Source organism: Equus quagga, chromosome 4, assembly GCF_021613505.1.
Source record: "Equus quagga isolate Etosha38 chromosome 4, UCLA_HA_Equagga_1.0, whole genome shotgun sequence".
NCBI classification, from domain to species: domain Eukaryota; kingdom Metazoa; phylum Chordata; class Mammalia; order Perissodactyla; family Equidae; genus Equus; species Equus quagga.
The window spans coordinates 66,438,266-66,463,634 of record NC_060270.1 but is presented as its reverse complement, the minus strand read 5'-3'; positions in this window follow the sequence as shown (position 1 = coordinate 66,463,634).

The window sequence follows — 25,369 nt, the reverse complement described above, 5'->3', positions numbered from 1 at the left end:
AGAGATACATCTATCAACTATCTATCTGCATATATAGCAAAATGATCAATGTGCCATTATAAATTGTTCATTGCTGAAGACATTTGAGTTAATCATGTACAAGACAGCTAAGGAGTCCAAAAAAACTCAAAAGAAAATGCATAGAATTGAAATACTTCACTGGTTTTCAATGGGCTTTGGCACATCAATTCTCTGAGCTTTAGGTTCCCAATCTGTCCCAATCTGAGATACTCATATCTCCCTTTCCTGCCTCACAGAGTACTTAAACTGAGCAATTGGGATTATATTTGCTGAATCCCTTTGTATACTGTTTACACTTTGAGATGTCAGTTAGATATTAGTTAGTATGGAGGAGGAGTGGTGATTTTAAAAAGGGATTATAAAATATATAACATTTAGGAACTGAGTAGAACTATAGATTTGGGGAAGGAAGGATAAGTTTGAAGTTTCCTGGACCAAATGATAGGTAGATGTGTTACCAATGTCATTTCCCAAGATTAGGAATGGAAGAATGGAAATGTTGGTGCAACAGTGGCATATTGGCTATATTGAATTTGAGGTATTGGCGACATCCAAGTGGAAATATATAGAAGAAAAGTTAAAGTCAGGATCTGTTGCTCACAGGACATGTTTTCCAGAGGCAAAAATATGTAAGTCATGATTTTAAAAGTGATGCTGGAAGTGATGGCAATTTATGGAATGAATAAGGGAGAAAATACAGAGCATTGGTTCTCCATGTTGGCTGACATCTGAATAATACACACAGATATTCAAATCTCAGATACCTTAGTATGTGTTTAAGTTTCCAGCCAAATATTTCCTCCTTAACTTGGACATTTTCCCAATTTAATTAGATTTGCCACTCTATGATCATTACCTCAAGAAAAGGTGTTAGATAGAAATTAGAAAAGAAAAGCCTACTGTTGCTGCCTCTTGAGGCTCCTGAGTAAATGGCCCCTGAGAGAAGACAAGTCCTCTAGGACTCAGAGAAATAAGAGCACCTCCACTTCTCCCCACTAGATCAAGATTCTCTGGGTTTGGGAGGGAAACATAGTCCAGAACAGCTTTGACTTACAATGACTATGTAGGTGGAAGGGCCTTAGAATAGGTTTTCAACACCCCCTTGTTGGTGCAGGGGTAAAATTGCAATTCTACTCACCTCGGAGTGGCACAGCTGTTTCCTAGGGCACCAGCAGAACTGAAGACCCTTGAAGACAGACCACAGGGATGATGCAGCAGCAATTTCAAGGACCAAGGACCAAGCCCTGATGGGCTAGTGCATGCCTCAGCAGACATGGGAACCCCTTTTTACGGACAAAATGTTTGTTGTTCCTCAAAATTCATATGTTGAAGCTCTAGTGCCCACTGATATGTTATATGGAGATGGAGCCTCTGAGAGAGAATTAGGGTTAGATTAGGTCAAGAGGTATGAGCGTAGGGCCCTCCTATAATGGTTTTATAATAAGAAAAAGATCTCACCCCCGCTTCTCCCGAGTACACTCACTGAGGGAAGACTGAGGACACGTGTCTGCAAACCAGAAAGAAGGCCCTCACCAGACACTTACCATGCCGGCACCCTGATCTCAGACACCAAGTCTCCAGAATGGTAAGAAATTAATTTCTATTGTTTCAATCTTTCAGACTGCGGTATTTTGTTATTGCAGCCAGTTCAGACTAATACACTCTTAAACCACATGAAATCTCAGAGTGAAAAAGGAGTACCCCAAACTACTGAGATTAAGTCAACCCAACACTGTGGAAAAGGGGATCAACACTGAAGTCATATCCAGCTATTGAGAAATGGATATGGTGCTATTGCAGCCACTCCAACTTTATCGTGTGAGATTCCTACATTAGTCAATTAATCAGAATCTGTAGAGATGGAGGCCAGTCAGTCTTACTTCCAAACAAACAAACTCCACAGATTATTCTGATGTATAGAGTCACCAAGAAAGAACTTTGAAAATTATTTACACTCAAAAAGTGTGACGGAAGAGCAGAACATGAAATATATAAATCAGCAGTCTGAAAAGTAAGGAAGACCAAAACATTTCAGCACCTAGGAAAGCAGAACAGAATAGGATTTCCCAAAAGAGGGACAAGTGCTGCAGAGAGCTCAATCCAGAGGACCAGATGCTATTCAGCAAAGTAATATTCAGACATGGGAAGGTGACAGAAGTAGTGTACAATTGTTCAAAGAGGATAACCAGGATAAGGAAAATGATACACAATTTAAGAAAGAACAAGATCAAGAAAATAGTCTTTTTCTTTCTTTGTCCTTTTTTATGCTGTCTCTAAAATTTTTTTTTAGAATGGAAAGATCTAGTCAATAAAGAGGTTAAAGATTTTGCAAAATGAGGACATTGCTAAGATATAAATAAATAGCTAACATTTATTTATATAATGTATACCATATGCCTGGAATTATTTTAAATGCCTTGCTTATAAAATTCTGTTCATTTTTATAACAAACTCACGAAGTAAATATTATCATTGTAAATATTACAAATGAAAATTTGGACGTGCACACACACAGACACATGCAGACACAGGTTAAATTGTTCCTAAGCTGCATACCTAGGATATGGCAGAGATGGGATTTGGGCTCAGACTTTCTGGCTCTGTAGTTGCTACTTGCCCATGCTTCCCAAACTGAGTGATCAAGTGTCCCAGAACACCACAGTGAACAACAAGGCCCGTGGGTTCTTTTAAATTTTTGGAAGAAGCATGTACTGATAACTGTGAAGTGCCATGTGAACTGCTTGGGCAAGGTAGTGGACCTTTTCAATACTAGGCTACACTATTCTTATTGATGTGAAGCTGTGTTCTTGGTATTTGCTGCCAGAAAAAGCAAAGACCTTGTGAAAATCACTGTGAAACAGAATACAAGAGTGGTGGCATCTAGTTTAATTCCATGGTTTGAGAAGTTGTGCAGTGCCCAACAGGCACACCTTTCCCAGTAGTAAATAGCTGTGGTTTGAATGATAAAATAAAATGTTTTCTTTCTGTTGAATTATGTATATTATTTTTCTAGCTGATACAAACTTATTTGGGCATAAATATTTATTAATTTTATGCCATAGATATTTAAATGCATCTGTTAGGTAATTCTCTGGGCCTAGGAATGCAGTGAAGAAATTACTGAGACACTACCAGCCCTGTGAACCTAGAAAGTTTGGCAACATCTGCTCCATGTTGAAAATAGGAAGAGGCAGCAAATGCCTCAAAGGAGATGTTAACCTTGCAATGGAGAACGGATATACCTATTCTTAGATGAGGTAAATGAGATCAGAGCACATACTTTGACATTTCAAAGGAAGAAAGAAAAGTTAAAAGAATTTGTTCATTGGGCCAGGATCTACTCAGTGAGTAGACAGTGGGGTTGTCCTCTGAAAATCAGGAGGTAGGATTAAATTAAGGGCTTAATAAAACTGAAATAGGCTCTGAGGTTTATAGGCATAAAGAGTCTCTACCTTGTTATGCAGCTAAGCATATAGTAAGTGTTCAATAAAGTCTTGGTTATTTATTTAATCTAATATTATCGATTTGAATTTTTTGATAAAAGACATTTCATTTGAACTTTTGGAAAAATATATAAAAGAGAGGCAAAGAAAATCTATGATTTTGCAGCTTGTCACAGAATATCTGATATGCAGTGGTTTTAGCCCTGTTGAGAGGTGTTTTGTGTCTTTTGTACAGATTGGCACCTGAGCTAACAGCTGTTTCCAATCCTCATTTTTTTGTTTCTGCTTTTTTCTCCCCAAATGCCCCCAGTACATAGTCATATATTTCAGTTGTGTGGCCTTCTAGTTGTGGCATGCGGGACACCGCATCAGCATGGCCTGAGGAGCAGTGCCATGTCCATACCCGGGATCCGAACCAACAAAACCCTGGGCCATGAAGCAGAGCACGTGAACTTCACCACTCGGCCACAAGGCCGGCCCGGAGAGGTGCGTTTTGTACACAAATATACACACATATGCTTTCTGTTCCAATAAATAAGCACAAAGAAGCTGGCTTCTGTGAGATGGACCCATGCTGGCTCTTTCTAGAAGCACTTACAGCTGCTGAACTGAGATGTGCTGGATAAATAAATGTTTTAAAATTTGTTTTAATTTGGTACTTCTGTCAAATATCCCTTAAAACCCTCTTCATCTACCCATTGTCTGAGCCTGTTAGTAATCTGACAAGGTGCAGCTGTCTTCTCCCAGTTGGTCTATTTTAAGGTTTGAGAAATGTCAGTGAGAACTAGAAGCAGAAATCCAAAAATAGGTATTCAACCTTGAAGATAGCCAGTGTTTAGAAGAGATTATACAGGGAACCTGAAGAAAAAATGTCTTAGACTTAGAAGTAGAATTAAATCTCATTTTATATAAAAACTTTAGCCAAATGACTTGGTCATATGCCCTTTCTGGTTCTCCTAAATTTTTTTTTCAATATTTCTTTGTTACTTTTAGAATTAAATCTAAATTCTTTAAGCTAGCATTAAAACATTGAATTACATGGTACCAAACTATCATTCCAAGTATTGGAGTTAGAAAAAAACTGGGTGGGGGCAGCATTGAATTCAATCACCTGTGCTGGATGAACAGCTATGTAAGCCTCAGCAAGTTCACCTTATTCCTAATTAAAAATGCGAAGGATTTCTACTCCCAGAAAAATGGAGTAGTCCTATGTTTCCCTATTCTTCCTACTAAGAGCAAAACGATCCCGGACAATATACAAAAAAATAAAATAAGTGAAAATAAAAAACTAAAAGCAAGAAACATAAGAAAACTGAAAGGTAGAGAGAAGGCGGCAGATCAGCTAGGGACCTCATGGCACAAGGAACAGCACAGCATTGAGTTCCTTGGATCTTGTCTTTGCTTCATGTATCCTAGATGAGGAGTGAAAGAAGCTGTGAAAAAAGAAATCCTAAAGAGCACAGAGAACAACAGTCCCAATAGAAATCTGCTCTCTCTAGCCAAAGGACCAGGATAGGGGCATCTAGACAGTAACCTCTCTACTTCAGCCAAATGCCATCAGCCAAACATCACAAAAACACCCCCATACCACAGAAGATGAACAGAGAGCCTAGACCAGGTGATTCCATAGAACACTGAATAAAGAGCAAGGATTTTCATCCCTACTGGGTAATAATTCTACCTCCACTCTTTTGGTGTTAATGGAGACCATGTGAGCAACCTGGACTTCCATTCACACTGAGAAGTCGCAAGGCAAGTCTCTCCCTCCATGTTGGGATGGCATTTCAGAAGACCTAGTGGAGAGTCATGAGTTTCAACACAGCCAAGTGGTAAGGAGGCTGACCCCAATGCTGTCCACAAAGTCCATGTGGTCAACAAGAATGAGATATTCCTGCCCCTTCCAGCCAGGGTGGTATCAGCAGGGACATGGTGGGGAGCCTGAAATCCTACCTCCACCCAGAAGTAGTTGGGAGCACATCCTCCATTCTTAGGTGTCAATGGAGGCTGAGTGGATAGCCTGGACTTCTATGCCCACCTGGCAATATCAAGGCAACACCCACCTTTCCCCTGCCAGAGTCCTATCATAAAAGTTCAGTGAAAACAAATGATTGAGACTCAGAATCCCATAACACATTATTATTGATGTCTGCATTTCAAATGAGAATCACCTATATGTCAATAGCTAAAGAAATATTAAATAAAAAGAGCAACTAATAAATGCTGTATTTCTTTTTGCAGCTATAAAAATCATCATAAACTTTATGGCTTAAAACAACTTAACCTTATTATCTTACACTTATAGAGGGCAAAAGTCCAAAATAGTTCTCCTGTGCTAACACAAAGGGGTTGACAGAGGTGCATTCCTTCTGAAGGCTCTAGGAGAGGATCCATGTTTTTCTTTTTTCCAGTTTCTAGGGATTGCTTGCATTCCTTGGCCTGTATCCTCCTGCCATCTTCAGACCAGCAGTGGACCGTTAGGTCGTTCTCATGCTGCACCACTCTGACACTCACTTTTATTCTGCCTGTTTCTTCTGCTTATAAGAACCCTGGTGATTACACTGGGTCCACGCAGAAAATTTACAATGATTTCCCCATATCAAGGACAGCTGATTAAGAAAATTCTATTTGCATCCTCAATGTCTCTTTGCCATATGACCTAGCATATTCACAGTTTCCAGAGATTAACACATGGACATCTTTAGGAGCACATTACCCATCTACAACCAAAGAGAACATTATGAAACATAAGAAATATTGTTTTAAGTCTTAGGAGTTATTTTCTCTAGTTCTCCATGCCCTTGCTGAGATGGTCATTAATTGCAAGATGTATGATGCTTCTACTCACTTTCATTATTCAGATCAAGGGGCTTACCAAATGTCCCTGCTCCTGAACAGCCCACATAGACTTGTCTCCTCCATGATGAAGGATATTCCTTAAAGAAGTAATAAATCTAAAATGATAAATGCCTCCTTGTTTCAAGTTAGATATGCTTGTATGTGCGGACTTCCAGAGGAAAAGATACCAATACCTCCCTCAAATGATCCACTCTAAAAATTCCCTTGTAATTTTGCTGTTTGCTTTAAAAATATATTCCTATACGCCAAACCACATCAACATATCAGCTTTCTATCAAAAGCAGAAATGTTAATTTTTTCTTGAATATTCATATTTCAAACATATAAAGGGTAATAGGACATAAAGGGAGGTAAAATATGCTTCACTGGAACTGTTAAAAAAAGCTATATTAAGAGCTAAACTATGAAAAAAACTATAGTAAAATAAAATGAAATTCTAAAAAATGTTAAAATAACCCACCCATAGAGAGGGAAGAAAAGGAAAATAGAGAAATAAAAATAGAGACCAAACAGAAAACAAAAAATGGCAGCTTAAAGAACTAACATATTAATAGTTACTTTAAATGTAAATAGTCTAAAAACACCAATTAAAAGACCGATATTGACAGGATGGATTAAAACCTGTCATAATCCTAAATATGTATGCACCAAAAAACAGTGCTATAAATTGTGTGACACAAAACGTGATGAAGCTGAAAGGAGAAATAGATAAATTCACCATTATTGTTGAGATTTCAGCTTCTCTCTCCCAACAATTGATATAAAAAGTATATAGAAAATCAGCAAATATATATAAGAACACAATTGACAAACAAGAACTAATTAACTTTTACAGAATGTTCCACCCAAAAACTACAGAATGCACATTATCTTCAAGCACCCATAGTACATGTATGGAGATAGACCACATCCTGGACCATAAAACAAATCTCAACAAATTTAAAAGCACTGAAATCATACAGAGTATGTTCTCTGAAAAAATGAGATCAAACTAGAAATCAATAACAAAGAAATAACAAGAAAAGTCTTCAAACACTTCGAAGCCAAACAATACTTTAAAAAATAATCCATGGGTCAAAGAAGAAGTCTCAAGGGAAACCAAGAGATGAATGAAATATATTGAAGATGAAAATACAACATACGAAATTCGTAGAACAGAGCTAAAGCAGTGCAGAGAAGGAATTTTATAGCACTGAATGCTTACATTAGAAAAGAGGGAGAGTCTCAAATAAATGACCTAGGCTCTCACATGGATAATCCAGACAAAAAGGAACAGAAAAATAAACCAAGCAGAAACATGGCAATAATATGGTAAAGAGCAGAAATCAATAAAATTGAAAAGGAAACACAATAGCAGTCAACAAAAAAAATCAACAAAATTGAAAAATCTGTAGCAAGACTAACAAAGAAAAGAGAAAGAAGATACAAATTACCAATATCAGAAATAAAACATAACTACAGGGGAGCATCACAAAAGACCTTGCAGATATCAAAAGGATAATAGGAAAACAGTATAAAGAACTTTACACACATAAATTTAACAATTAGATAAAAATAAACTGATTCTACAAAAGGCACAAATGTCTGCAACTCACGCAACATAAAATAGATGTTTGACTAGCCCTATCACTGTATAAGATATTGAATTGTAATTTAAAAAGCCACAAAAAAGAAATCTCAAGGCACAGATGATGTTACTGTTTAATCCTAACAAACGTTTAAAGAAGAATTAACAGCAATTCTACATAATCTATTCCAGAAAAGAGAAGAGGATAGAAGACTTCCAATTTTTTGTGAAGATAACATGGCTCTGATATCAAGACTAGATAAAGATAGAATGAAAAAGAAAGAAAAATAGAAGGAAAGAAGGAAGGAAGAAAGGCTTGTTTAAATCTAATGTCCCTCATGAATGTAGATGCAAATAACTTTAGCCACTGGGGAAGCGTGAATTAAGACCACGATTATACACCTATAAAAATGGCTAAAATAAAAATTAAAGAAAAATAGTGACAACACTAAATGTTGGTGAAGATGCAGGAAAAAGAAATCATTCATGCATTTTTGATGGAAATGTAAAATCATTCAGTCACTCTGGAAAACAGCTTGGCATTTTCTTAAAGTACTAAATATGCAGTTACCATATGACACAGCAAATGTACTCCTGGGTATTTATCCTAGAGAAACAAAACTTTTGATCCCCCAAAAACTTGTACCTGAATGTTTACTGCAGCTTTGTTTGTGACAGTCAAATATGGAAGCAATCTAGATGTCCTTAAACAAGTAAATGGTCAAACTGTGATACATTCATCCTGTGGAACGCTACTCAGTAATAAAAGAAAGGAACTATTGATACATTCAACAACTTGAATGGATATCCAGAGAATTATACTGAGGGAAAAACATTGATCCCAGAAGATTACAAAATGTATGATTTCATTTATGTAACATTTTTAAAATGTCAAATTTATGAAAATGGAAAATAGGTTATTGGTTGCCAAAGGTTAAGGAGGGAGTATGCATGAGAAGGAAGCGGGTGTGGCTATAAAGGGACAGCATAAGAGATCCTTGTGGTGATAGATTTGTTCTGCATTTTGATTTTATTAATGTTCCTATTCTGGTCCTATAGTGTAGTACGGGTTTGCAAATTGCTACTGTTGGGGGAAATTGGGTAAAAGACGCATGTACTCTTTCTGTGTTATATCTTGCAAATTCAGGCAAACCTAAAATTAAATAAAAATTAAAAACTTTTCTTTAAAGAAGACAATAATGCCTACACTCTAGATTTGCTGTCAGAATGAAATATATTTGAAAGTACCTGTCTGAAACCTGGTATTCAGTGACACTCAGTTTATCTGATTTTCCTTCCATTTCTCCTCTCCTACTCCATTATAGGCTTCTTGCTAACTAAATTTTTCCCTCCGCTGGGCTATACCATGCCTTTCCCAACCTCTCAACATTGATGAACTTAGCCTGGACTCTTTCAGGAGGAGGGCCTGCTCTGTTACATTTTGGGGGTGGGGTATGTGTGAGACTCAGGAGCAGAACTGGTCCTACACATATACAGAATAGGCAATGCCCTAAAGCTGTTAAAACTGGAGGTCAGATTTTGATGGCATATTTTGGTATCAAAGGAAGGGAGGGAGGCAATAAGGCCTGGCCCTACTAATTCCCCTGATACTCTGTGAGGTTCAAATAGCAGAGTAAGGAGCTAAGTACCATCTTGCCGATAGTTTTAGGAGGCCAGGAGACCTGTGAGCTGGAGCCTGATTCCAGGTCATGCATAGGACTTGTCCCCACAACCATCCCCAGCCACAATCAAACCTTAGTACCAGCAGCTGGTAGTTGGTAATTAAAAGGATAGCAATGTCTGTTTCCTGACAAGGGCCCTCGACATATTTACCTAATGATGTTATTTGTAGTTCTAAGGTTTAAAATAAAATTAGCTCATTTATTACACAATTAAGTGAATGATTCCACAGAGAACCAGAGTCACAAGGTACAAGAGAAACAAAAGCAAGCATTCATACTGTCTGTGTCCTCCCTAAACTCAGAAGAGAAGCAAGGTCAGGGAGGTCAAGGAGAGGAGAAAAAGGGACAGTTGCTCAGGGCCCTAGGCAGCAGACACCCTGTGCAGGCCTGGTGGACAAAAGAGAGTTTCTTTCTGCAGCCACTAGGCCCATCTAGTCAGAGAGCAAAAGCAAGCAGCATTTAAACCAATAGATCTGAGCCAGCATCCTGACTGGGAAGGAGAGACAGCCATCAGAAACTCTCAGGTTTAGGGCTCATAAGAGTAGAAGCCAGGCATTTCTGCACATCAAGCAGCCAGGAATTTCAGGATCTGGCTGCATCAGCAACAATAACTCGTCAGTCTTCTAAAAACTCCACCAAGCTTTTTCACCTAAATGAAAACCACTGCATTATAATCAGGTGCTATCAGACTATGGCCTACTGGCTTAACTTAATTTAGGAAATCATATGGACATTTAACTACCTGAGCAGCTTCTAGCCTCAGGGGAATGGAGAAGGCCATTAGAAAAGAAAGTGAGAAGGCATCACAGAGAATGGCCATCACTCAAACATAGTGAACCCTAGGTAAGCCATGGTCCATAGAGTGGAGGTGGTGTGTCTATAAATGGGCCAGATTCAGCTGAAGGTGCTGTTAGGATACCGCAGAGATCCAAAGACTCCTTCCAACTCACAGGGTGGGTGCTTCTGATAAGCATCACCGCTCTCACGTAGTAGGGTTTTGAGATCTTGCTCTGCGTCACAGCTTTGTCCTAAGTGCTAGGTGGATGTTGGAATAGAGTTGGTTAGATGCCCAATCCCAAATCCCTGAAACCTCCACTAGTTATGGATGCAGGCTCCAATGGATACATAATGGTATGTGTGTGTACATGTGAGTTTAGATAAATATCTCAACAGATTTTCCTAGTTAATGTTCCTTTGGTGATTGGAGCACACAATCTTTATGGAGTTTCCTTTCTGATCAATTATTTTTGTCTTCATGAGAACCCTGAAGATGCCTTTTATTATTCTCAATAAAAATAACAATACTAAGCCTAAGAGTAGTAGTGAAATAATGATAGGCAGTTAACACTTGCTCAGTGCTTGCATATGTCAGACCATTTTATGTCCACAAACTCCTGTGAATTGGATATTTTGTGGGATTTTTTTGTATTTTATACATGAAGAAATTGAGTCAGAGAGGTTAGAAGAGGTTACCCAAAGTCAATCAAGCCAGTAGAAAATTATAATCCAGGTCTGATTCAAGAAAATGAGAATTAATTTTTGTCCCCTAGGATAAATTTTCTTGCTCCTTATCTCCAAGGTCAATTAATTCCCTCATCTTGTCCTCCACCCCAGTGGCAGAACAAGGCAGGCACACTTGCATACAGGGAGCCCTTCTCTCTGTATCAGAGCAGTCTGTCTCTCCTGCCAACTCCAGGCCTCCTTTCTTCTGAACCTACTCCAGGGGCCAGGGAAGAACATTCTGATCCTTCTCACCGGGCAAAGACATAGGAGGGAAGAGAAGGAAAAGATAAGGTGAAAGCTCTAAGTTCTTTTTTCCCACCTGAAAGAGCTTAACCACTTCCCCCACAACCTCACACCCAAAGCAACCAGCTCTGATCTATAGTGGCCTCAGGGGTCTTCATCCTTGGGATTGAACAAGCAAACAGAGAGTAAAGAAGTTTTCCAAAAAAGGTGATGTAAAAATGCTGAAAAGCATTTGACCTCTGCTTGGAATACCACAGTTTCTGTTTTGGTAAAAACTTTTCCATTGGCCGAGGCAAATGTTGCCTTCTGCCTTGGTCTCCATGTGCTACAGACATAAGTGAAGCCAAACAACAAGACAAAAGAAGAGGAGGGACCACATAGTCACAGGCCTGTGACCCCACTTCAACCACAAGCATCCAAATACCTTTTCCCAGAATAGGACATTATTGTTCCTTTATATTCCAAATGAGGCAAGGTCATCAAACTTCATTGATTAATAGCAGATGGCTTCATGTGTTGCCCAGGGCTTTAGCGTTGGTGTTTGCTTACATTTCAAAGTAATAGAGTCATTTATTTCCTTTGTAGCTGCCCAGCAATTTTAGGTAACACTTTTATATCTTCTCTCTTGTGAAGACATCATGCTTTTATTCAGCCTGTACCCAGGCTTGTGGAGGCAGGCAGACCTTTTACAGCAACCATCAGGGAAATCACTGATTTTGATAGATTCAGGTTCTTTCCTCGATCCTTGGTTCATACTTTCGATTAAAAAAAAAATCTCAATGGGCTTAGAATTTCTACTTGGAATGTGGAAACCCCAAAGAAAAATGCTAAAAGGACCAGAGAGGCAGTCCTCCTGATTTAGTTAAAAGACATTTGAGAAGAAATAAAAAAATCAGAAATGGAAGAAATGTTTACCATTATAATATCAGTATTCTTTGTCCTCCTGGCTTTGTCCATCTAGTTCATTCTCTATAAGAATTTCTTATTGAGACTTTTAAAGATAAATTTCATAAGCCAATTTTTGAATTAAAACACATCAAGGATTGATATTGAGACTGAATAAAATAAACTGACATCTCTTAGCAAACATTCAAGGTTCTTCACCTGCTGGACCTGGCCCTCTTTTCCAGCAGTGGCTTAAGCCTTTAGCCCACCAACCTAACTATAAATAACCCTTACCAAAGCAGACCACTTAGTATTTGTGTCTATGTATCTTTGCACTCAGTGGTTCTATTTCCTTTAACGCTGCATCCTTATCTCTGCTCTCCTATACATGGAGGTTGAATCTGACCATTTTTGTGCTTTCCCTTCCAGGATTGCACGTAGGTTTGGGGGTCTTCATTTGTGGGGTTGTTTGTAGGAACTGGTAGGGTAGTGATTAAATGTCTAAGCCTAGCCATCCTTTTACGAATATCAGGCTAATAGCATTTATTTAGTCTTCTCTGTGCTAATGGAATTTTCATCCAGACTTGATATGAATGTGTGACGACTGGCCAGCATGCTGGAAGCTCTGATCCTACGAGAAGATACAAACACAGTACCTGTCCCCCAAAACATTTATATTACCAGAGACAGTATGTGCGCACGCACACACACATGCAATACACAAATTTCAGTACTCTCATTTCTTCATTCATCTGTCAATATTTACCAAGCACCTACTTTGTGCTCAGTCTTGTTTGGGTGTGTGGATATGGGTCACTGCAACACAGCAGACTAATGTCTACTCTTGGGAACATTTCCTTTGACCAGCAGCATGGATATAAGCAAAGAAATGCATTTTTATAACATGATATTATAAACAATATATAATAAGCATAAAGTATAGTGTCTAGGAATGATAAGACATAGATCTGAGAAGCTGCTGCAGATTACATTGACCCCACAGCTCCTCCAGCAAATGAGAACATTACTTGCCCTCTCAGGTAGCCTCTGATGGGTCTTGCTGACTTCCTGAGAGCTGGCTACAGTATTTCCTGTCTCTAACCTGTGTTCCTTCTGCTCCAATTTAAATCATTCCCTCGGGTTCTTCCTTTTAGAACCTAAGTTCTGAGAGAATCAAAGGGCATAAGGACTCCTAGAAAGTTCAGGAAAAAGGTTGAAGAATGGAGCCTTTGCAATTTAAACCACAGTAGAATTTGGGAGTAAGTAGAAAGCAATTGTATAACTTCCTGTGTACCAGAGTAGCAGGGCCAGCACCTCCATACCACCTCTGCAGCACCTGCCCCAAGCATTTAATAATGACTGATTATAATATTGTTATTTACAGGTTTAATTTTTACCCTTGTGGTATTCTATTTAATAAAAACAATTGCATTAAGAACACCTGCTAATCATCTGCTTCAGCTAATTTAAAAGGAAAAATTCTAATAGTACTTTTACATTTTCTAATTAGGGAAGTATTATGAGTTTTAATTAATGTCTTAATTAGATGCCATTATCTCCTCCTGACACTGATGAATTATTTGAAACCAGGCCTTGATTACTATATTGATATGTGTTCTCTTGTTCCTTGTTTTTTTTTCAAACATGTAGCTGGTATCCTTTCTATTTAGGAAAAGCTTCTCTACAGCGAAACAGGACCCCTCTCAGCGGCTTTTTCTGGAGTGAGATTTCTTCATCTCACTCCTGCCCAGCCTTTCTCCTCTCTGTGCTTTTCACTTACTAGAGCCCTGATCCTGGAAGTCCATATGTGGGCCACCCCAGTCCCTGTTCTTTTCATTGTGCTGGATATTCACTCAGTAGTTAGGTGTCTCCTTAATGCTCATCAGGTTCTGGATTGGCAATGAGGGTCTGGAGAGAGCTTAAGTACAGAATCGGAACCAGAGAATGGCAAACGCCTATGGTAAACAAGTGAACCATCACACGGCAGTTTCAGAATGATGGATGTAAAAATTCCCATCTCTCTCAAAAGGTTGAACTACTTTGCAGCATCACTTCTAAAACAGCCTTCACTGTGAAAGAAGAGTGGGCCGGAGAAGGAGGAGGAGGTGGAAGCCGAAGTTGCTGCCCTATCCAGACATACATGATTGTGCACTCCCTACTGAGGCCTGGAGAAGAAGGTCTTGTTGATTTTGGTGTTTATCATGTCACTTCTCAGCTAAACAGAAAAGAATCCTAGAAAAGAATCCTTTCTTTCTGGAAATTTTGTACAAGTAGTTAGAGAAAGATAAAAAGCTTATTTTATACATTCCAAGTGCCATGTGGTCAGAAAGGAATTAGGTTAAGACTCGACAGATGTAAGAGGGACAGGAGAAGGCTGCAGAGTGATAATTTATGCAATACAGACAGAAAACATATTGGTCCTTGTGATGTATGAGGTTGACTGGTGTTCTACTTCAATCCTATCCTCCATCTAGCAGGACTTCTAGGATTAACTTGGTTGGGGAGCTAACACTATATTTTGCAGACGTTTTCTTATCTATATTTCCAGATTTGACTTAGATAGGGCCAATCAGATGCACTTGCATCATTTTTTCCTGATACAGATTTTAACAGGTGTGGCTTACCATCCTGAAGCTGGCTTCCTGATCTGTCCAATATTCCAAACGTGGTGATGTCCTGACTGCATCCATTTTCTGATCATAGAGCACACAGAACAATCTTGGCAGCCCAGGTCTGTGGAGGGGCTTTGGGAGCAATACTTAAAAGCTTAACCCAGAATGTATTTTTAACTCTCCCAACCCTCTGTAAGCAATGTCATACCCTATAATAAAGCCAACTTAAGCTAGATAGAATAAAATCTGCTTTCTGTAATGGAGCAGTTACAAGGTAAGTTTTAAATACATGCTCATATCACAGTTTTCTACTTTTAGCCATTTTTTCTTAGTTGGCTGTTAGAACTGGCAAACTCTGATGGTATAATTCTCACAAAGTTGGAATGATTAGTTCTTTTTTTTCTGTGTGGGGAGAATTTCTACTTTAACAATAGAATTCTTGAGATAAAAGTCATAACAACATAAGAAAAAATGTGGATAGTACATGGCCAGCCAGTAAGGACACATTTTTCTAGTCTTTTAATCATTATTTGAGTTTTTTTCATACCACGTCATGTTATTTATTTCATCTATATTTGAGACAGCTCAGAGTGCTAAACAATGATACAATGACTATTTTTTGTGTTTTATATTATGGAATATTTGAAACATAAGAAATAGTATGAATACTATTATAAACCCCCAGAATTCACAAATGATGCTCAACAGTTATCATGGCCAGTCTTGTTTCACCTATGCCATTACCCACTTGCATCAACTTTTGTTATTTTGAAGAAAATCTCAGATCATACACTTTCATCTGGAAACAAGTCAGCATGTATTTCTAAAAGATAAAGTATTTTTTCCTTTTAAAATAGTCACATTATTATACTCAGTTCTATATAAGTCAATGATAACTTTTAATATCATCAGTGATTTAGGTAGTGTTCAAATTTCTCTGTCATTTTCTTAAAGTTTCCTTGTTTGAATTTGGATTTGAAATACACAGCAATTGGCTGATACATCTCTTAAGTTCCATTTGAATTATTGATTTATCTTCTATATCTCTTTACTTTCCTTTGCAAATATTTGCTGAAGAAATCAGATATTTGTCATGTGAAATTTCCATAGTCATCACCTTAATCTTATGTAATGTGTTCTCTGTTTCCGTTATTTCCTGTAAATTGGTTTTTGCATCATTTAGGCCTCATAGAGCTTTTGGCAATAATTCTTTGTAGATGGGTTCTATAGTTCCATCAGAAAATGCACAATATTAATTAGATTGTCTTTGTGATGATCTTGGCAGCTATTGACGATCACTGTCTAGATCCACTACTTTATTACAAATGGAAAATCAGGTATTCCAATTTTGTCACTTTTGTTGTTGTTGTTCATTAGTTAAAATACACGACAAAGTCATACTGGTACTCCCAATTTAAGTTCAGGATTGCATGATCTTTACTGAGCCTCAGTGTCCCTCTTACCTCCTTTGTCCCGATCCTCAAGGACACCAAAAAAATTACTTCTTGCTTTATCTCCTAATAGACAATCCACAGTCTCAGGATATTAAGACCAACATCACCTTCACTGTATGACTACTAAACTCCTTAATGTTTTGTTTAATTTTGTTTTGCAATTCGCTGTTTTTGTATGGTATAATCCACTGGGATAGCAGTAAAATTATTGTTTAACTTACTTTGAAATAATTCTTCTTGATTTGATTGTGTCACCTACTTGAGACACTTGTTTGTTTAATTTTCCTTTTTTGGGATATTATTTTATTTTATAATTATGCAAAATATTCACATGCTCACAAAGCCAAATCTATAAAAAATCATATATTCAGAGAATTCTTCCTTCTATTCCTGTCACCTCCACACTTTGCCTTTCTTCCTGCAAAAGCAAGGCTCTGTTTAATTTATGGTTTATACTTTGTTTTTCTTGTAAATGTAAACGTATTGATACTACATACACTTTCTTAAACAACAGGAAATCATTTTATTTATTGATTGCGTACTGCTTATTTCTCTCCACTTCCCCCCACTTATATTTAGGGCATCACTCATAATCTCATATAAAGGTACTCTTCATTCCTTTTTATAGCTGCCTATTCTCTTTTTCATAGATCTATCAGAGTTTATTCAGCCTTCCACTTATAATGAACATTTGGGTTGTCTTCATCTTTTACTATAATAAAGAAGTTTTATGTGCATATTCACCTTGTGCATATGCTTTGCAATATATTCTTAAAGTAGGAATTACTTGGATCAAAGGGTAAATGCACATATAAATTTGATAGATATTACCATATTCTCTACTGTAGGTATTGCATCATTTTGCATTTCCAGACACTATTTCCCCATAATCTCAACCACAAAGCATATTGTCAACTTGTAGATTTTGTCAATGTGTTGGGTAAGAAATTATAGATCGCTGTATTTCAAATTTTCATTTGTCTCATTATTAACCATTTAGAGAATATTTTTATAAACTTAAGAGCAATGACCTTTTTTTCTGTAAAAATGTAAGCTCATATCTCTAACCCTTTTTCTATAGAAGTGTTGGTATCTTTTGCCATAGTCTTCTCTCTTCTTAGAAGTTTACTTTTGTATAATGGCATGTCAACATTTTGTCAGTGATATAAGTCATAAATCACCTTGCAGTTTCACTGCCACATTTAAATTTCCATTATTAATGTTACTGAGAAGCAAAGAAAGGCAAACATTAATGAACACCCATTTTCCAGAACAGAAGCCAAACTAGTGCTCAAAAGTGAAAAAGTATAAATATAAAGCTTTAGAGTTTATGGTTCTTAAATTTATAAAACAAGATATGTGCAGTTGCTCGGGAAGAAGAACAAAAATTCCAAAGGGAAAATCTAAATTGCTGTCATTTACATTTTTATGGGGTTCTTGAGGAAGGGAAAATAACGTTGTGCGGCTTTTATTCTCTTTCTTTTGAAAGATGTAACATATAAAAAAAGAGAATAATTGAAAAGCACAAATGTATCTATAGGTCTGTGAAATGACCTGTATAACAGTGCTTCAGAAAAACAGAACTCCCAAGTAAAATGCTATTTATTCTCAAGCAAATAGACATAAATGCACCAAAAGTTTCCAACCTCATTAATACAGACAGGGTTTTTAGAACTTAGATAGAAATTTTGAGTGAAAACTGGGAAGACAGAACCCCATTAGACTTTAATCTTGATTCTGAAAGGAGCTTGCTCTTATTTCATTCATCTTAATATTTAATAAAAATTTTATTTCTTGCTTTATCAAAATTAGAGTGAAAAAAAATCTGGATTATCTAAGGAAGCATTATTAAGCTTTTTTGTTAACATGAACAGTATTATAGGTTGAATCAAATACTATCTGGGATTGGAAACAGTACTCTTTCCCAAATGTAATGTGCTTTCTAATGGAAGTTTATTCCACAGCACGTTGGATGAAGTGTTAGACTTTCTCAAGAGCCTCAGACTGCGTTTACCTGTAAATACGGTATGCCACAACATACAAATACATAGAGGACATAAGTTAGAGAATCATGGGATTTTTTTTCTTATCTGAAAGGGAACTTGGAATCTCCTGCTCTAACCTCCTGATTACTAAGCACAGTGCTGCTTATTGGAATGGCAAAGACATAACCTAGCTCTCTTAGTTACCGTGTCTTGTGATTTTCTCCTATACCAAGTTGCTTCTCCTGAATACTGTCAATTATAACCAGAAAACATACACATCAGAGTCACCCTTCACCACACATCTTCACCATCTTCACCACCCTTCATCGTCTTCACCACCCTTCACCGTCAGATAATATTAGTATATTTAATATGGATCATCAATCATTTTGTATTGTCTCAAATTTAAATAATACAAGACTCTGCATTTTACAGATAGGGTCTAAAGGAATAAAACATTGATAACTAGACTATGCTGGAGTTAAAATTAAAAATTTAAGCCTGATCAATTCTCATTCTCGATCCCACCTGAAACCTCATCACTATAATTGAGTTGGATATTTTCTTGTAATCTTGTGACTCAAGGACAGCAGAAGAAAGGTCATACATAAAAGTAGTCACTAAGACATCGCTGAACAAAAGCACTCTACAATTGGGCAATCTGATGTAAGCTGTCATAGTTTGTGCCTACCGAGGCCCTCTTATTCATCTGTCTTCATTAGTAGTTCGTAAGACACCAAAAGGATTTTAAGAAATGCTACAGTTAACTTAAAAGACAGAGAACTAAACACAAGCTTTTCACTAGTCAAAGCTTCAAACACATCATTTTGATGGCCTAATAATGCCTCTGTGTGTGAAGGTGACATACGAGTTTAAGTTGTTTTCACAACATTGTAGACGTTCATGGACGCAACACTACACACTCGGTTGCCCCTTTCATGATAAATAGTGAGGGTCTGGTCACAGCTCTGAAAGAGCGCAGAATTCAGTGGTTCTCTGGAGCTCGATATCAACAGTTTGTTTATCATCAATGGTGTTCTAATCCCACTGTTACAAACTCCTACAAAATAACATTTTTAGCTGCAATGGCCTAAAATCGGAAACTGAATTCTATCCTTAATTCTGTGTGCACCTGCTGCTTCTCTTGTGAAATATGGTTAGTGCAGTGAGCAGGAATATATCAATCATGACCAAATGGATAAATTTTATGTCTGTTATGGTGAATTCTGTGTAATGGTTTTATATCCCAGATGCTAGAATGTGAAATTGTAATGTGTTAAACAGAGCACAGGCCAAGGGTCACATTGACCTGATTACAAATTGAGACTTCTTATCACCTTAGCAAATTTGCTTCAACTCCTTGAACTTTATTTTTTTAATCTCTAAAATTAATGAGGTTTCCTTTTCCTAAAACACTTCTCCCCTTCTATCCATTTGGCTTACTGTCTCATCTCCTTTAGTTCTTGGCTTTTGTGTCCCAGTATCAAGAAGTTCTTCCAAAACTTCCTATTCAAAATTGCACGTTGTCCTTACGTGGAATTCTCTAGCCCACTTCCCTGATCTGTTTCCAATGTTATTTATCATCATCTGACACACTATGAATTTCACTTGTTTATTGTATATGACCCTGGATGGAAAGTTTTATTAAGGGAAGGACTTTTGTCTGTTTTGGTCATTGCTTCATACTCAGCATTTAAAACAACCCATGCCATGTAGCAGCCTATAGAATACACTATATACTGAAGAATGACTTCACTATTCAGTATACTGTAGAATGAATTTAATAAAATTACATACTGTAGGGAAAATAATATCCATCTTACATGTTAAGAGGACTAAATGAAATAATTTATTCAACAAATATTATCAAGCACGAATTTTGCATGCAAAAGAATCTTTGCAGCTAATAGGGGCACAGAGATTAAATAGCATGTGTAGACACACTTACGTAAAAAGAAATGTGAATATTTGGTTACCTGAAAGAAAATCAGCATGAGTGGAGTAAAGAGAATGAGGACAACTGTCCTCCTATCTCATTGAGATTGAGACTAGAGAGACAGAGGCTAGAGGACATCCACTAAAATGCCTGGTGCATAGTGGCTGCTCAACAAATAACAGTTTTAAAATAATTGATACAAACGCCCAAGATACCACAGTTTCACAAATTCAGAAGAAAGTAAAGATGGCTGGATTTCTAGAGTGGCCATGGCATGTGACACAAATGACCACTGCATGTGTCAGTCTATTCAGAAAAATAGAAACCAATCTAGATACTTCAAATGAAAGAAATTTAATGCAGAAAATTGGTCATGTGGTGATGGAAGACCTGAGAAAGAAAAGAGGGATCCAGCCATTAGCAAAACAGGAAACCACTGCCCTAAAAAGGGAGATATCAGAAGAGGAGACAATGTTACCAAAGCCCGGCAGAAACTAGACTACAATTTTGCCATCTAGTAGGTCTGGGTTCCAGAACAGAGGAGTTTCAGTTCCTTCCACAGAAAACACACGTGGAGGCAGAAAAGGAGACATGGCTCCTCTCTTCAGCCTTTAAAATCACCACCTGCCACTCTCACTGATAAAGCCATTGGGAAGACACTAAGCAAGGCATACTGGGAAATGCAGTTTCTGTGATAGAAAACATCATGGCAGAAAGTCAGGGAGTTGCGTTGAGAGCAGTCTTACAGATAATCCCTACAAAATATATTTATTTATTTTTATTCTAATAAACATTTTATCTCTTCCAAGGAGCTATTCTTAGCACCATTAATAATAAATTTGCACATTTTAACAATGTAGAGTTCACAATGCAGAGTTCACAATTTGTATTAAGGTAATTTCCCTTCAAATAACACTGTGTGAAAGGAAATCACTTTTCCATTTCCTTATGTTATCATCAATTTCTTTCAAAAATGTCTTACAGTTTTCATTGTATAGGTCTTTCACCTCCTTGGTTAAATGTATTCCTAGATATTTTATTCTTTTTGTTGCGATTGTAAATGGGATTGCTTTCTTGAGTTCTCTTTCTGTTAGTTTATTATTAGAGTATAGAAATGCAACTGATTTTTGTAAGTTGATTTTGTACCCTGCAACTTTGCTGTAGTTATTGATTATTTGCAATAGTTTTCTGATTGATTCCTTAAGGTTTTCTATATATAAAATCATGTTATCTGCAAACAGTGAGATTGTCACTTCTTCATTTCCTATTTGGAATCTTATTATTTCCTTTTCTTGCCTAGTTGCTCTGTCCAAAGCCTCCAGTACTATGATGAACAAGAGTAGTGACAATGGGCACCCCTGTATTGTTCCTGTTCTACAGAGATGGCTTTCAGTTTTCCCCATTGAATATGATGTTGACTGTGGGTTTGTCTTATATGGGCTTTATTATGTTGAGGTTCTTTCCTTCTATACCCATTTCGTTGAGAGCTTTTATCATGAATAGATGTTGGATTTTGTCAAATGCTTTCTCTGTGTCTATTGAGATGATCATGTGGGTTTTATTCCTCATTTTTTATGTGGTATATTACATTGATTTATTTGCAGATGTTGAACCATCCCTGCATCTCTGGTACAAGTCACACTTGATCATGGTGTATGATCTTTTTAATGTACTGCTGTATTTGGTTTGCCAATATTTTGTTGAGGATTTTTGCATCTATGTTCATCAGTAATATTGGCCTATAATTTTCCTTCTTTGTGTTGTCTTTTTCTGGCTTTAGGATCAGGGTGATGTTGACCTTATAAAATGTGTTAAGAAGTGTTCTGTCTTCTTCAATTTTTTGGAATAATTTGAGAAGATAGATTTTAAATCTTCTTTGAATGTTTGGTAGAATTCTCCCGAGAGGTCCTGGACTTCAATTTGGGGGAGGTTTTTTATTACTGTTTCAATCTCTTTACTTGTGATTGGTCTATTCATATTCTCTATTTCTTCTTGATTCACTTTTGGGAGGTTGTATGAGTCTAAGAATTTATCAATTTCTTCTAGGTTGTCCAATTTGTTGGCATATAGTTTTTCATTGTACTCTCTTCCAATCTTTTATACTTTTGTAGTATGCATTGTAATTTCTCCAATTTCATTCTAATTTTGTTTATTTCAGGCTTCTCTCTTTTTTTCTTAGTGAGACTGGTTAAGGGTTTGTCAATTTTGTTTATCTTCTCAAAGAACCAGCTCTTAGTTTCGTTGATTCTTTCTACTGTTTTTTTTCAATATCATTTATTTCTGCTATTTTTATTATTTCCCTGCTTCTGCTGACTTTGGGCTTTATTTGTTCTTCTTTTTCTGATTCTGTGAGGTGTAGTTTAACATTGCTTATAGGAGATTTTTCTTCTTTGTTAGGGTGGGTCTGAATTGCTATGAATTTCCCTCTTAGGACTTCTTTTGCTACACGCCATATGGGTTGGTATGGTGTATTTTTATTTTCTTTTTTCTCCAGATATATTTTTGATTTCTCCTTTAATTTCTTCAATTATCCGTTGGATGTTCAGAAGCATGCTACTTAGTCTCCTCATATTTGTCATTTTCCGAGCTTTATTCTTGTTATTGATTTCTAGCTTCATAGCATTATGGTCAGAAAAGATGCTTGATATGATTTCAATCATCTTAAATTTATTGAACTTTGCCTTGTTTCCCAACATATGGGTCTATCTTTGAGAATATTCCATATGCACTTGAGAAGAATGTGTATTCTGCTGTTTTTTGATTGAGTGTTCTATATATATATATGTATTAAGTCCACCTGGTTTAGTTTTTCATTTAATTCCACTATTTCCTTATTGACTTTCTTTCTGGATGATCTATCCATTGATGTAAGCAAGGTGTTAAGGTTCCCTACTATTACTGGGTTGTTGTTAATATCTCCTTTTTAGGTTTGTTAATAGTTGCTTTACGTACTTTGGCGCTCCTGTGTTGGGTGCATAATATTTATAAGCATTATGTCTTCTTGGTGGAGCATCTGTTTTATCATTATATACTGCCCCTCTTTGTTCTTCAATGTTGTGGAGTCTACTTTGTCTGAAATAAGTATGGTAACACTTGCTTTCTTTTATTTGCATTAGCTTGAAGTTTCATCTTCCATCCCTTCACTCTGAGCATGTGTTTGTCTTTACAGCTGAGATATGTTTCTTGGAGGCAGCATGTTATTGGGTCTTGTTTTTTAATCCATCCAACTACTCTGTGTTTTTTGATTGGAGAATTGAACCCATTTCCATTTAGAGTGACTACTGATATATGAAGGCTTAATGCTGCCATTTTATCACTTGCTTTCCAGTTGTTCTGTATTTCCCTTGTTTCTTGTTCTGTGTATTTCAGACTGCCAATTCAGTTTGGTAGTTCTCAATGATGGTTTTCTCATTAGTTATCATCTGTGTCTCTGTTCTGATTGTTTGTTTAGTGGATATCATGTGGATTGTATAAAAAATCTTGTGTAAGAGATAGTCCGTTTTCTGATAGCTTTTATTCCCTTAGTCTAGGCAGGTTCCATCCCTTTCCTCTTCTTCTTCCAAGTAATTGTTGTCACAACATCTTCCGTTTTTTGTTGTGTTTGTGGTTATAATGACGAGATTATAGTTATTTTTGATGTTTTCTTCTCTTTATCTTTCATGTTATAGTGTTTGTTAACATGTTCTGATAAAGAGCTGCAGTAATTCTGATTTTATCTGCCTATTTATCTCCTTGCTCAAGACTGTAATTTTTTTTTTCAAGTCTGATGGCCTTTTTGATCATTTCTTGTAGTGAGAGGATCTTGCTTCAAAGAACTCCCTCAGCTTTTGTCTATCTGGGAAAATTCTTATTTCTCCATTATATCTGAAGGATATTTTCACTGTATAGTTTTGTCTTGGCTGAAAAGTTTTGTCTTTTAGAGTTTTGAAGATATCATTCTACTCTCTCCTATCCTTTAATTTCTACTGAGAAATCCACTGAAAGCCTCATAGGGATTCCTTTGTAAGTTATTTTCTTCTGCCTTGCTGTCCTTAATATTTTTTCTTTGTCATTCACTTTGCCAGTTTTACTACTTGGAGAAGGTCTTTTTAAGATTGATTTAATTAGCAGTTCTATTAGCTTCTTTTACTTGTAATTGCTGCTCTTTCCCCAGGTTTGGGAAGTTTTCAGCTACAATTTCTTTGAACAAGCTTTCTGGTCTTTTTTCTCTCTCTTCACCTTCTGGAACACCTATAATCCTTATGGTGCATTTCCTAATTCAGTCGTATATTTCCTGGAGAATGTCTTCATTTCTTTTTAGTCTTAGTTCTCTCTCCTCCACCATCTGAAGCATTTCTATATTTCTATCCTCCAAATTGCTAATTCCGTTCTCCAAAATACCAGCTCTGTTATTCAAGGACTTCAGATTCTTCCTTATCTCAGTCACTGTATTTTTCATCTCCAAAATTTCTGATTGGCTTTTCTTTATAGTTTCAATCTCTTTTATGAAGAATTCCCTCTGTTCACTAATTTTATTCCTGATTTCATTTAACTGTCTTTCTGAATTTTCTTTTAACTCATTGGATTTTTTTAGGGTAGCTCTTTTGAATTCTCTGTCATTTAGATTGTAAATTTCTGCACCTTCAGGATTGATTACTGGGTGCTAGTAATTTTCCCTCTGGTCTGGATTACTAATGTACCTCCTCACACTATTTGATGGGGTGGATTTGTGCCTTTGCATATTGGTAGTATCTGTTGTAGATTCCATTGGGATGGGGGAGTGGTGTAGGACCTGTGTATTTTGAGCTTGCTGCAATTTCTGGCATCTGTGCCTCTCCTTTGGAATCTGTGCTGACAGGGTCCATCTGTGATTGTCAAACTGATGCACTGGGCAAGGGGAAAGGTGTTTTCTTTCACATGTGTGATCCTGGGGACAATCTCAATCTGCCTTCACTATCTGCCCTCCTGGCATGCTTGCTTGATGAAGACAGCCTGTCAATAGCTTAGCCTCCTCTATTTGGATCTTACCCATAGCTGGGAGGCAATTCAGATAGCAAAGTCATTCCTGTGGAGACCCACCCCTCTCCCCTTCTTAGAGTCACAGGCAGTCTCATGCCCTAGGTAACTCCTGGAGCAGCAAAGGAGATCCCCTTATCTCCTTACACTTTCTCCCAGGGATTCCAGCACCTCCTCCTTCAGAAGT